Source organism: Bos indicus, chromosome 19, assembly GCF_029378745.1.
Source record: "Bos indicus isolate NIAB-ARS_2022 breed Sahiwal x Tharparkar chromosome 19, NIAB-ARS_B.indTharparkar_mat_pri_1.0, whole genome shotgun sequence".
NCBI classification, from domain to species: Eukaryota; Metazoa; Chordata; class Mammalia; order Artiodactyla; family Bovidae; genus Bos; species Bos indicus.
In genome coordinates, this window is record NC_091778.1 from 22,208,482 (window position 1) to 22,220,762 (window position 12,281).

Below are 12,281 nucleotides of genomic sequence, written 5' to 3' on the forward strand. Positions count from 1 at the left end.
CAATGTCTAAGTGACAGGATGAGTGGGGTACACCACAGACAGGAAATGACATTCACACTTCTGCCAACACAGCAACTGTCTGCTTTACAAATGAAAATATTTTATAAAAATAAAGGTAACCAGTCTACCTATCAGCAGGCAAGTTACAGCTGGGGGCATTTTGGTTTCCAGTACACAAAGTGGTCTCTACATCTGACACTAAAGAAGTATACTTGTTGAGAGCTTATTTCAGTCATTCCTTTTGTGAGACAAAGGTACTTTCTCTTTGACAAACACACCAACTTCCTGGTTTTTAGAGCTCTGGAATACTGCTCTTAGATACATTTGTTGCATATGCTTTAAAATATATCTAAGTGCCTTCTTCAAAATGTATGCAGTGCTTTCACAAGTGGGGAGCTGGGGTAGAGGACCAGAGTCAGTGCTTAACTCAAAGCTACCTGGAAAATTCCTGATTATAAAAGAAAAACCAGGAGTCAAAGTCACGATTGGTATAAGGGAAAAGATGCCATTCTATTTGAGTCTTTTATACAAATCTCAATAAACTTTTCTGATACAACAAAACGCACAGCAGACCCAGCTGGGCTGGGAGCTGCCCTAGTAGGGGCAACGTAGGCCCCCAGAGAGTCATGGCAGATGCACTCTGGACAGTATGATCAACTGTCTTTATTCTGTGGTCTCAAATTTTGACTCCCCAGTGATCACAAAAGTGGCATAAAGGGGACAAAAGTGTTGGTCACAAGGGACCAGGAATGAAAGTGTGGCTAATTACAAAAAATCCTTCTCATCACTGAGAAAAAGTCAAAGTTCTATAAATGCTATCAAAGATGGGATGGCAGCATGGTGGCACAGAAGTGAAAAAAAAAATTCGAAACCACCAGAGCTTAGGACGATCGATTTCAACTTGAAAATTAAATGCCTTATTTGCATATGAAGAAACTAATATGTAAATTTAATCACATGTACTTCAGTGTACGTAAAGGCTGAGTATATCTTGCTAGGATAACAAGAGACTCATTTATGTAAATATTCATCTTTCTGAAGCAGCTGGCTGAAGATTCAATCAGCAGAGTTGGTTTCTAAAATTGAGAAGAGTAGGTGAAAACTTTTTTACGTTTTCTGAACTGACCAGCTCTCTAGAGTCTGGCCTAGGAAGAGGATTCCTCCAGTAAATTCTCTGGAGCCATCTACATATGATTACAGATGCCCAAGTTAAACACAAACCCCAGAGGACTTAACTCCTATATTAAGGAAAATACAAGATAAAGAACACGCTCTGAATCCAAAGATGGAGAGTAACTAGCTGCTTGATGAGAGAATGACAAGGATCATCTTTCTAACACAGTGACAGTGAAGTTCTCCAGTCTTTATCAGGGATACAACTGAAGAACATCTACTCGTGTCCTGCCTAAGATCACCTGCTCATCAAATGGAAAATCATCCCTTGTTTGACAGATGAACTGAGCTACTAATAGCTAATTTGAGTAGATGCCAACTGTATGCGAGGCACTGAGCTAAGCACTTCACAATATTTCATTTAACCTTCACAACAAGGTTACTTGGGTACTATTTTTTACCCTCAATTTACACATAAGAGACTGAGGGGCTCAGAAATGGTAAATTATCTGCCCAAGATCATACAGCTGGCTAGCAATCCTCTGAGCCAGGATTCAACCCAAGATTTGATTTGAAAATTCATGCTCTGAATCAGTCTTTACTATGCTGTTCTAGTTTTATGATATAGTTTATAGAAGATGAAACGCGATGTCTTCCCTACAGAGCTTTTCAACAGAACAGATTTTAAAAGCAGATACAGAAGTGAAAGCAAAGGACAGAAATTCATTCAGATCTCAGCTCTGTGCATTCCCTTTTTGTTCCCTGACCAAGGCCATGAACAGAAAGACTTTACTGAGGGGAATGAAGAACATCTGGCTGAGAGATGAATCCAGATGGGCTGCATAGTAGAGAAAAGAACTGGGCATGATGGTAGCATTTTTAGTCTCAAAAACAGAGAAACGAATCCTCTGCTTTAAATAATTCGGGGAAGCACTCTGTGCCAATCCCTCCCAATCAAAAGCACTTTCCAAAGCATGAAATTTGTGAACTGGCAGTTTCTACTCCGGCAAAGTGTAGAGAAGGTCAACTAAGGGAAGAAAACACTTAACTGTTTTGAGATTAGAATAAATTTTTGAAGAATGTGGTGGTCAACCATGACCAGCAGGAAGGCTGGTCAAAATAAAGCAAAATAAAGCAACACACCTGCAAACTGCTACATGTGAGTCTGACAGACATTATTCTTTTTTACATGTAACACACAAGATGAAATGAATAATTTACTATGGGAAATCAAGTTTCATACAGTGGGTGTAATGCTTTCACTTGAACATTAAAATGAAGAAAGTGGATTTTCATGTTTATAATGTTTCTAATGCCAAGTTCTTGAGTTTGCTTGGCATTTCTGCCTGAAGCCAAAACTCATAGGTAAATTATTGTGTAATACTGAAAGCACAAAATATAACTGCACAGGTAAGCTGTTGGCATTTATGTGAAATTCAAATACACATAATTTTCCTGAACTGTTTCATATTTTTATCTTGAAGAATACTCATTTATGAGAAAACTATCAAATACATTTCGTTCTCATAACACTCTCCCTTTCCTGATTAACTTTTCTCTGCTTATTTAGGTGTTTGATTTTCAGATTCAAGGTACTAGGGCAGCCATGTCAATCCCATTAGGTGGAAAAGAATTCATGTCCCCAGTCAATGTGACCACATCACAGAGAAGGTAACTTCATAATCAAAGTTTCAAATATCAGACCAGAGGCCAAACGACTACAGGGCTATGAATACGAGCACCTACTGAAAAAGTCTGGCTAAATTCAAAAAACAGGAAGGGAAAGTCATTGTTGCTTGATGGATGAAACATGGCTACAAAAGTCAATAGTAAACTTCCAGGTAATGAGAAAAGTTTGATTCTGTAATCCTAAAGAAACTGAAATTACAATGAGAGAAAATCCAAACCCAAACATTGTATGCACTATTCTCTGTAATTAAACGATCCCCAACCCAATCCCCAACATACAGGTGGTAAGTTCCAGTGACAATGTTGGAATGGCAATGGATACCTGGAACTTTCTCCCCACCCGGCGCATATAAACTCCCAGACACATGCCTGTGAATGCAGCAGCAGGATTTTTTTCTCCATCAGCAGATAAGCAGAGGCTGGGGTACATTAGCAAACCAATCACTGGCAAAGGGGAGAAAAGCTTATGGCTCCAGTTCTTATTCACTAACTACAACCACCAGGCTATTTTAGTCCTAGCTAGTCTTCCATTAAAACTCTGTTGCACAATGCCCAGCACAAGTACCTTCAGATGCAGCTATTTACCCATCTTTCCTACTTTTCTACAACTTACGAAGAAGGAAAAAAGGTCTATTTGTTCAAGGCTGAGGAACAAATTCCATCAGGACTAATCTTCCTGGTCCTTTTCCTACAGATCATAAATTAGAGGAGACCCCCCCCCCACTACCGGATATTCCTTTATCATTTTGAATGTTCATTTACTGATAAGATCTTGTAACTATTTCATTCTTGCCTCAAACATGTGCATCTCAGAAACGTCCAGACAGAAACACAATCTAGGATCAACTATTTTACCACCGGCCATACAATTCAACCTTCCCATTTCTAGAGACGGGGGTACGTCTGGGTTGCCATTTGTGGTTTCTGGCTGACAAGCAGTAATAGAGAGCTCTCCTGCCTGTCACCCTAGTCACCTCTTGGGGAATCTCCCTCAATGTACCTAGTCATGGTGACCTTCCAACTCTGGAGCTGCAAGGGGCCTTGCAGGATGCTGGCATGTGGATTAGGCCTGGCCAGCTGCAAACTGCCTCCTGAATCTCAGGCAGGCGACCCAAGTGAGTAAGGAAAGTGGGGGATGGTCACATTCACCACGGGGAGAGTGGCAAGGCAGAGACTAGTCTGTGCCTACTCTGGCTTTTCCTTCAATGTCCTTGGCTCCTGCCTGTTTCCTAGGTTTGGTCTTCTGGCCTCCCATCCATTAGGTAAGCTCTGACACCCTTCTAAGAAAAATTTTGCTGAAGATAGTTAATATTCATTTCTGAGCTTGCAACAGAGAATCTGATACATCAACTGAAGTTCAGAGAATCCAACAGCTTGCCCAAAGTCACACAGTTAGGTAGCAGTGGAGCTCAGATGAAGGTCCAAGTCATCTGAAACCCAGGGCAGCACCATAACCCTTTATCCTAAGTTAGAGGTTACCAAACGGAGAAGGCAATGGCACCCCACTCCAGTACTCTTGCCTGGAAAATCCCATGGACGGAGGAGCCTAGTGGGCTGCAGTCCATGGGGTCGCTAAGAGTCGAACACGACTGAGCGACTTCACTTTCATTTTTCACTTTCGTGCACTGGAGAAGGAAATGGTAACCCACTCCAGTGTTCTTGCCTGGAGAATCCCAGGGATGAGGGAGCCTGGTGGCCTGCCGTCTATGGGGTCGCACAGAGTCGGACACGACTGAAGCGACTTAGCAGCAGCAGCAGAGGTTACCAAAATAGGACACATTTGATGACCTAATCATCTGAAGCAACCAGCAGCTAAAAACACATCTGGTCAGTTTATCTAACGAGAACAAAGGCAGGATTTCACTGCAAAGCCTGGTGTGATATACTGGCTCGATTTTTCATGGTATCTTGAAGACAAAAGTTTAGGTCTTAATAGGGAAATATTTAGACATACTCCCATGATTTAGACATACTCCCATGAGGCAAACACTTTCATGTAGTTTCTTTTTCCTTTAGTATGGTTGTTGGATATCAAACATTGCTTAAAAAAAATAAATAAATAAAGGAAGACCATGAAGCCTAGGCAGGAGGGCAAACAAATCGACATGTGAAAAGCAGTGGCTGCCTGCCTAGCCCTGGGTTCCTCTGCAGTCTTCTCCCAGACCAAAGGTGTGTCTTTCTAGATGCTGTCTGCTCACATATACACTTGACCTCCTGGATTCCAGGGATCTAAAGTGTTTTAGCTGTCGGTTTGGATTTTTGAAGTACTACCAAATAATGACAGGTCAGAGTTGGAGCGCCCTCAGAGAGGGTCCAGGTCATGGCTCCAGCTGGTAGTAGGTGGGCCTAATTTAGCACATTTTATAAAACCAGCACACACATAAAATCATTTTAATCTCTGGGTACGTGAAGAAGAGCAGCCACTCTCTCCAGCTCCTCCAGGCAGCCACTGCTCCTGGACTCATAGTGAGCATTCCCGCCCCCAAACACTTCTGAGTGTGAGCTAAGATTCAGAGACCAGGACTCATGACATTGCTGCCGCCTTCCAATCTCCGTCCCTTTGCAGCCACTCTAGCAAGTCTCAGCCTCATCTCCAGCAGTCATCTGCCAAAAGTCTACCCACCTCTGCTCAGAAAAATAAAAACAAACATCCCTCTCCCCACTCCCCAACAAAAAACCCCTAGCTGCCTATGAAAGGAGTTGGTTTCAGGCACTTCTGATGACTGACAGTGTAGGGGGAGTTTTGTTTCCAAAAGCTCCTCCGAGGAGGAGGGGAGAAACCACCTCAGCTCAAAGGAACCCATTTCCGTTACAAGCTGAATTAATAAAGCTTATCAGTGCTGTGGCCCAAAACTCTAGACTTATATACTTCTCATTTAAAAAGGTAAAGCTTAAAAGCTATCCGAATCAAAAACGAAATGACCTTAACGGTTCTTTCTCAGTATGTAACATGCTGGATGTACTTACGGGTCACCCAAGAGATATGACCCACATTACCTAGCACCAAATTTTAAAATAGTTGGTGGGATTAAACAAAACAAAAGGAGGTTAACTCAAACTGTTCAGCATTTGAAATATCATTTCATTTGCATGATTCAACAAATGCTTTTCTAGGTATTTAAAACACACCTGCAGAAGGAATGCAAGTTGGGCTTTTAAGCACTTGGCCAAAATGTCAACCCCTGCTTTCTGACTATTTCTCTCTCACTTTCACACAAAGCCTCTTGTGAGGCTCAGGGTACCGTCTACTCTCTGTTGCTGTCGCCTCTGACACCCTTGTCACTGTCTCTAATTCACTCCTTACCTTGCTCAATCTTCTCTCTTTTCACCCTGCTTCTTACAACAATCTTAAGAGATTCCACTGTTCATACAGATGAACACCCAACAGCTTGGTCCCCAAATCTCTCTCCTCTTGATCCTCACAGACTGTCACCTAGGCTCCATTTAAACGAATTCCCAGAATCCCTTTCAAAGGCACTGGATTTTTAACAGACTTGATTTCAGAAATCAAACTCCCAGTTACTGATTGCAACTCCCTCTCTTGTGACCTTCATGTGTTCACTCACTCTTCAACCTGGTGGAGACTCCAGGCCCTCAGTTCCTCGATTTCTTTCCAAGTCATCCACCTCTTTTTGGCTTTTCTTCCTTCCGTAACCAACCTAGTCCGTGTCTTATTTCCGAACAGGTTTCCCTACCATCTGTTCTCTTTGTTCCTGACTTCCTTTCATAATACTACAGCTTAAAATTATAGTATTCTTTGATGAGACTTATTTATGATTATCTGTATAAGCAGCAAGCTCCTTGAGCAGGAACAACTGCTTTGTTTAATATTCTTTATTTAGTGTCTAACACAGTACCTGACACTAAGCAGATGGGCAATAAATATATACTCAATAAATGAAAGGCAGCCCCCAAAAATGCTTAAGGAGATTATGAAACTGTGCCTCTGGATGCTAGGGCACATCCATGGCCTCAGTGACAGAGGTGTCAGAGATGACGGCAACAACAGTGAGTTGACTAAGCTGGGCAGTTAACACCTACAGATCTGCACCCCTCCCCCACCCCCAATTTCTTCCCCTGCCTGCTCCAAACCCTCCCTGCTCTCCTCAAGTCCCATCGCAACTCCTGCTTTCTTCAACTCTCCAGTTAACCTCGTCTTCTGCACCATGGAGGAGATTAGCTGGTGTGATTGCTCCCAATTAATTTCCCTCCTCTGCAGACTTATCTCCTTTCTCTGACCTGAGAGGATGATGCATCCAGCTGTCAAAAGTCAACCTGTTCACCAGCATCCTTGACCCCATTTCCTTGTCTCCTAGTTGTATCAATTGGTCATCCTCTTTCGAGTGACTTCTCCTTAGCCCAGAAACATGCTCAGGTCTGTTCTTTCACATCCTTAAAACAAAACCCTTACTTGATCTTCTGTTCCTAAGTTCTCTTCCTTTATTACTGAAATTCTTTAAAAAGGAGTATATACTTTCTGTCTCCATTTTCTTCCACTGCAGTCATTTTTCCTACTGCCATCTTGCTCCTCTCCCACCTCTGAAAGTCCTTCCCATCCAAGTTTGCCAGTGATTTCCTGAGTGATAGATCCAAGGGACAAAATCCTTTAGTCTTAGCTTAATATCAGTTTCTGCTTTTCATTTAGCACCTGGAGCCCTGACAGGCATTAGCAAATCACATTCTCCTTTTTAAAAGAGACTCATTCCTCTTGGCATCTGAGACACTGAATCCCAGTTTAAGATCCTCTGCCAGATATCCTACCCTACCTGACTCACCTCTCTTAAAACAAACAGATCGTCTGACCGTCACAGTGCTTTTAAACTCACTAACAACTAATTATACTGAAAAATCAGAATTTCCAGCTTCTCTTGAAAGATCAGAAAATTACACTTACGTCGGCATTCACACCTACGAACAACTGGCCACGGCTGAGCGGTGGCTGCCCCTTTGGACTTCACATGATGGTGAGTGCTATGGAGCAAAACTGAGCAGAGTAAAGAGAGGGCTGCTGTGTATATCTGTGCTATAACATATGCTCGGGGAATGTCTCTCTGATAAGGTGACATTTGAGCAGAAATCTGTAGGAAGTAAGGGAGGGAGTCGTGTGGCTGTTTAGGAAAAGAATATTAAAGGCAGACGGGGCAGCAAATGCAAAGGCTCTGACGTGTACTTGGCTGGTTTGGACCATAGCAGGGAAGTTAACAGCACTCAAGTGTGGTGAGTCAATGACGTGTGGAAGAAGATGAGATCAAAGGGACAGGGAAGGGCAAGTGACACAGGTCTCAGTGTCTCCACTTCATATGGGATTCGGCTTCCAAGGCACTCCAACGGAGATATTCTTTGGCTGGTCAAATCCAATGGACGCTGTTCAGTCCTCATCTTTCTTGATCATTTGACTTTGTTGATAACCTTCTATCTCCTAATAGTCTTACTTTCTTAGTACTGCTACTATGCTTTTCGTTTGTGGGCTCCTAGTCTTTTCCAAGCTCTTACATATGTCATCTTTGATCATTTCCTTGTCATTCTTCTTTCTGCTCTGTATATACTCTTCTGATGCCTTCTCCAGCCCACCCTGTCCTATAAAGGACGACTCCTGACTAGTTACCTTACTGACAGATAATAAATTACCCTAAAACTTGGAAGCCTAATGCAACAAAAACCACTTATTACCTCACACAGTTTCTGTGGGTTAAGGGGCCAGGAGCAGGGCTTCCCTAATTTAGGTCCAGTGGTTAAGAATCTGCCTTGCAACGCAAGGGAGACTGGTTCGATCCTGGTCTGGGAAGATCCCACGGGCCTTGAAGCAACTAAATCTGTGCGCCACAACTACTGAGCCAGTGCTCTAGAGCTCACGAGCCGGAACTACTGAGCCCACAGGCTGCAACGACTGAATCCCACATTCATAGAGCCTGTACTCCACATCAAGAGAAGCCACCGCAATGAGAAGCTGGTGCACTGCAACAAAAAGAAGCCCCCACTGGCTGCAATTAGAGAAAGCCCAAGTGTAGCAACGAAGACCTAGGGCAGCCAAAAAATAAAATACATAAATCTTAAGGAAAAAAAAAAAGAGTGCAGGAGCACACCAGCTGGGTGGCTCTGGTTCAGGGTTTCTTATGAGAAGGCAGTCAACTGAAGCCTAGTCTGGAGGTGGGAAGATCTGCTTCCAAGACTGCTCCCTTATATGGATATTGACAGGAGGCCTCAATTCTCTGCCATGCAACGGTCTGCTTGAGTGACCTTACGACATGGCAGCTGTCTTTCCCCTGTAAGTGATCCCAAGGGGAACAAGGCAGAAGTGCAGTGATTCATGACTTAACCCTGGAAGTGACACACCATAATTTCTGCAATATCCTATTAGTTACATAGATCACTCCTATTTAATGTTGGAGGGAACTATACAGGATGCAAATACTGGGAGCAAAGAATCGCTGGGAACCATCGTGGAGGTACCTCACCTCCCAAATTGGTTCTCTAGCTCAGATTTATCACCAAAGCCCTAGACCTGTACCACTGGCTGTCTAAAAAAATGTCAGTCACTCATTCAGGTCTGACTCTTTGCGACCCCAAGGACTGTAGCCCGTCAGGCCCCTCTGTCCATGGAACACTCCAGGCAAGAATACTGGAGTGGGTAGCCATTCCCTTCTCCAGGGGATCTTCCCAACCCAGGGATCAAACCCAGGTCTCCTGAATTGCAGGCAGATTCTTTACCATCTACTAAATCACTGCAGGTGGTGACTGCAGCCATGAAATTAAAAGACGCTTGCTCCTTGGAAGAAAAGTTATGACCAACCTAGATAGCATATTCAAAAGCAGAGACACTACTTTGCCAAACAAAGGTCCGTCTAGTCAAGGCTATGGTTTTTCCCGTGGTCATGTATGGATGTGAGAGTTGGACTGTGAAGAAACCTGAGTGCCAAAGAATTGATGCTTTTGAACTGTGGTGTTGAAGAAAACTCTTGAGAGTCCCCTGGACTGTGAGGAGATCCAACCAGTCCATTCCAAAGGAGATCAGCCCTGGGTGTTCTTTGGAAGGAATGATGCTAAAACTCAAACTCCAGTACTTTGGCCACCTCATGCGAAGAGTTGACTCATTGGAAAAGACTCTGATGCTGGGCGGGATTGGGGGCAGGGGGAAAAGGGGATGACAGAGGATGAGATGGCTGGATGGCATCACCGACTGGATAGACGTGAGTTTGAGTGAACTCTGGGCGTTGGTGATGGACAGGGAGTCCTGGCGTGCTGCGATTCATGGGGCTGCAAAGAGTCGGACACGACTGAGTGGCTGAACTGAACTGAACTGAACTGAAATAGCTATTATTTGTTGATGATAATGGGAACAACTTGGCCATTACTTCATAAACTTTTTTTGGTGAAAACCTAGAATCAGGTATGATGGCATGTCCATCAAAATGCTGTGTTACGGAGTTATGTGATGGAAGTAGAAGCTGGAGGAAGTAGTTTGGTGCTGGCTCTGAGTGTACTGTGAAGTAAACTTGAAGATGCTGTAATGAGCATTTATTGAGTTCCCATCCTGTGCTGGGCATGGTGCCTGGCACTTTACAATCACTATCTCGCAATAACTCCATGAATAGAAGTTATTCTTCCCATTTCACAGAAGAAAGAAAGGTTTGGAGGATAACTTCCCTAAGCTTACCAATTACACAATCAGCATGACAAAGCAGGGGTCAAATTTTGGCCTGTTTCCAAGTTATGTTGCTTTGCTTTGTGTTTTGAAACTCTACTCCACGGCTTCTTTAGCAGTCTGAGTTCTTTCTTTGCCTGTTTTGTACAATTCAGGCCCACTTCAGCCTACTTACCAGGGTACTGGCAGGGTTCCAAGAAGTAACTCAAATTATCAGAAAACCAAGGTTTTATGTTCTGGTTATAAATTAAGTAAGTTCAGTGCTACTTTACTGCAACCTTACAAGTAATTCTCAAAATTCACTGGCCAAAAAATTTAACTCAGTCTGTAAAAGAAGTCTATCATCTTGCTTGTCTAACCAGTTCTTCTATAGTTCTCTAACTTAGGCAAAGAAAATTAGATTATTTGCCAACAGACACTCTTTTTTGGGGAGGGGAACTGTGCCACATGTCACACAGGATCTTAGTTCCCCGATCAGGGATTGAATCTGCGCCCCTTGCAGTGGAAGCGTAGAGTCTTGACCACTGGACTGCCAGGGAAGACCCAGCAGGCATTCTTAAAAGTCCCTCAAAGATACTGATCAAATAAAGATACTGATCAAACTATCAAATAAAGAGAAATAGAGAAAGGCATGTCACAAGTATGCTGACTCCTCTTTTAAATCTTCTCCCTGGTTTGCTTTACTATTAAAAGTCCTTGGGCAAATCCTTTTATTATATTTGTATCTGTTTTAATGCACATTACAGAGCCTCCTGGCATGCACAATGAAATCCAGGAGGAATGCTGTTACCAGTGCTTAGGCTCTGAGACTTACAAAAGCAGTTACCTTTTACTAAATAGTAATACGAGTGGTGATGATGACGGGGTGAGAGGCGGGAGAGAATGAGAAGGAAGAGAAAAACACAGCAACAGGCAAAGTTCAAAGGACAATTTAAGGAGCTGTTAAAGAAATGGGAAAAGAGAAAGCAAACAGCAGGTAGTCGCTTTAATCAACTCATATTTTATAACAGATCTGATGTTCCTTGTTTCCTACAGTTTTCCCTCTTACAGAATCATCACAGAATTGTACCACCAATACAGATGAAAAATGTACCCCATTTTTCCTTGCAAATTTAATTTATTAAGCTTTCTTGATAACTGATCTAATTTTAATAATTTTTCAAATACACTAGATGTACCTTTTTGGATAAACTTAGGAAGAAAGCAATGATCTACAGCACCTTCTTCCGTATTTTCCAGAGAGCATTCATGAGAAATCAGAGGGCTAGGGACCAAGAGATCACACAGTGGTATTTTGCAATACTCCAGAATGCACTATGAAGCAATGAGAATTCCAAATATTTGGATTTGGAAAAAGAGGAAAATATTTAAATCAAAATGACCCAAGAGTAAATTTAAATTTCATATGTGTTTAAATGTGCTGGAGGGAAAATGATAAATCATCACATACCTGCTTCAATATAGGAACGATTCTACACCAACTGCCTAGATGTTTTTAGGTACTGGCTGAGTTAGGTCCCAGAACTACCCCATGATGCAACGCAGGACACAGGAAACAAAAGGAACAAAAGGAAATGATTTCTAACTGCCAGGAGCAATTCTCTTTTGCACAGTGACTGGAAGGAAAGCCGCAATCCTTTTATCTTCTTACATGGCAACAAACAGCTAGCAAGGCTGTATGTAAGTCCTGTGGACTTCTTCAGTCCTTAGGGGACCCTACATACCATAGAGGGCTACCCTTTAAATATCTAAGCACAGGGGACCACAGCATGTCTAACAGGAAGGTGGCTGAAGGTACTCTTTTTTTTTAAAGTTTTCTTTCTAAAAAAGTTTAATT

General features: G+C 42.6%; 1 protein-coding gene across 5 annotated transcripts in view; it reads right to left on the bottom strand.

Moving 5' to 3' along the window:
• Window positions 1-12,281, bottom strand: part of SSH2 (slingshot protein phosphatase 2) — a 246,552-nt gene that overhangs the window by 63,690 nt on the left and 170,581 nt on the right. The window lies entirely within an intron of this gene.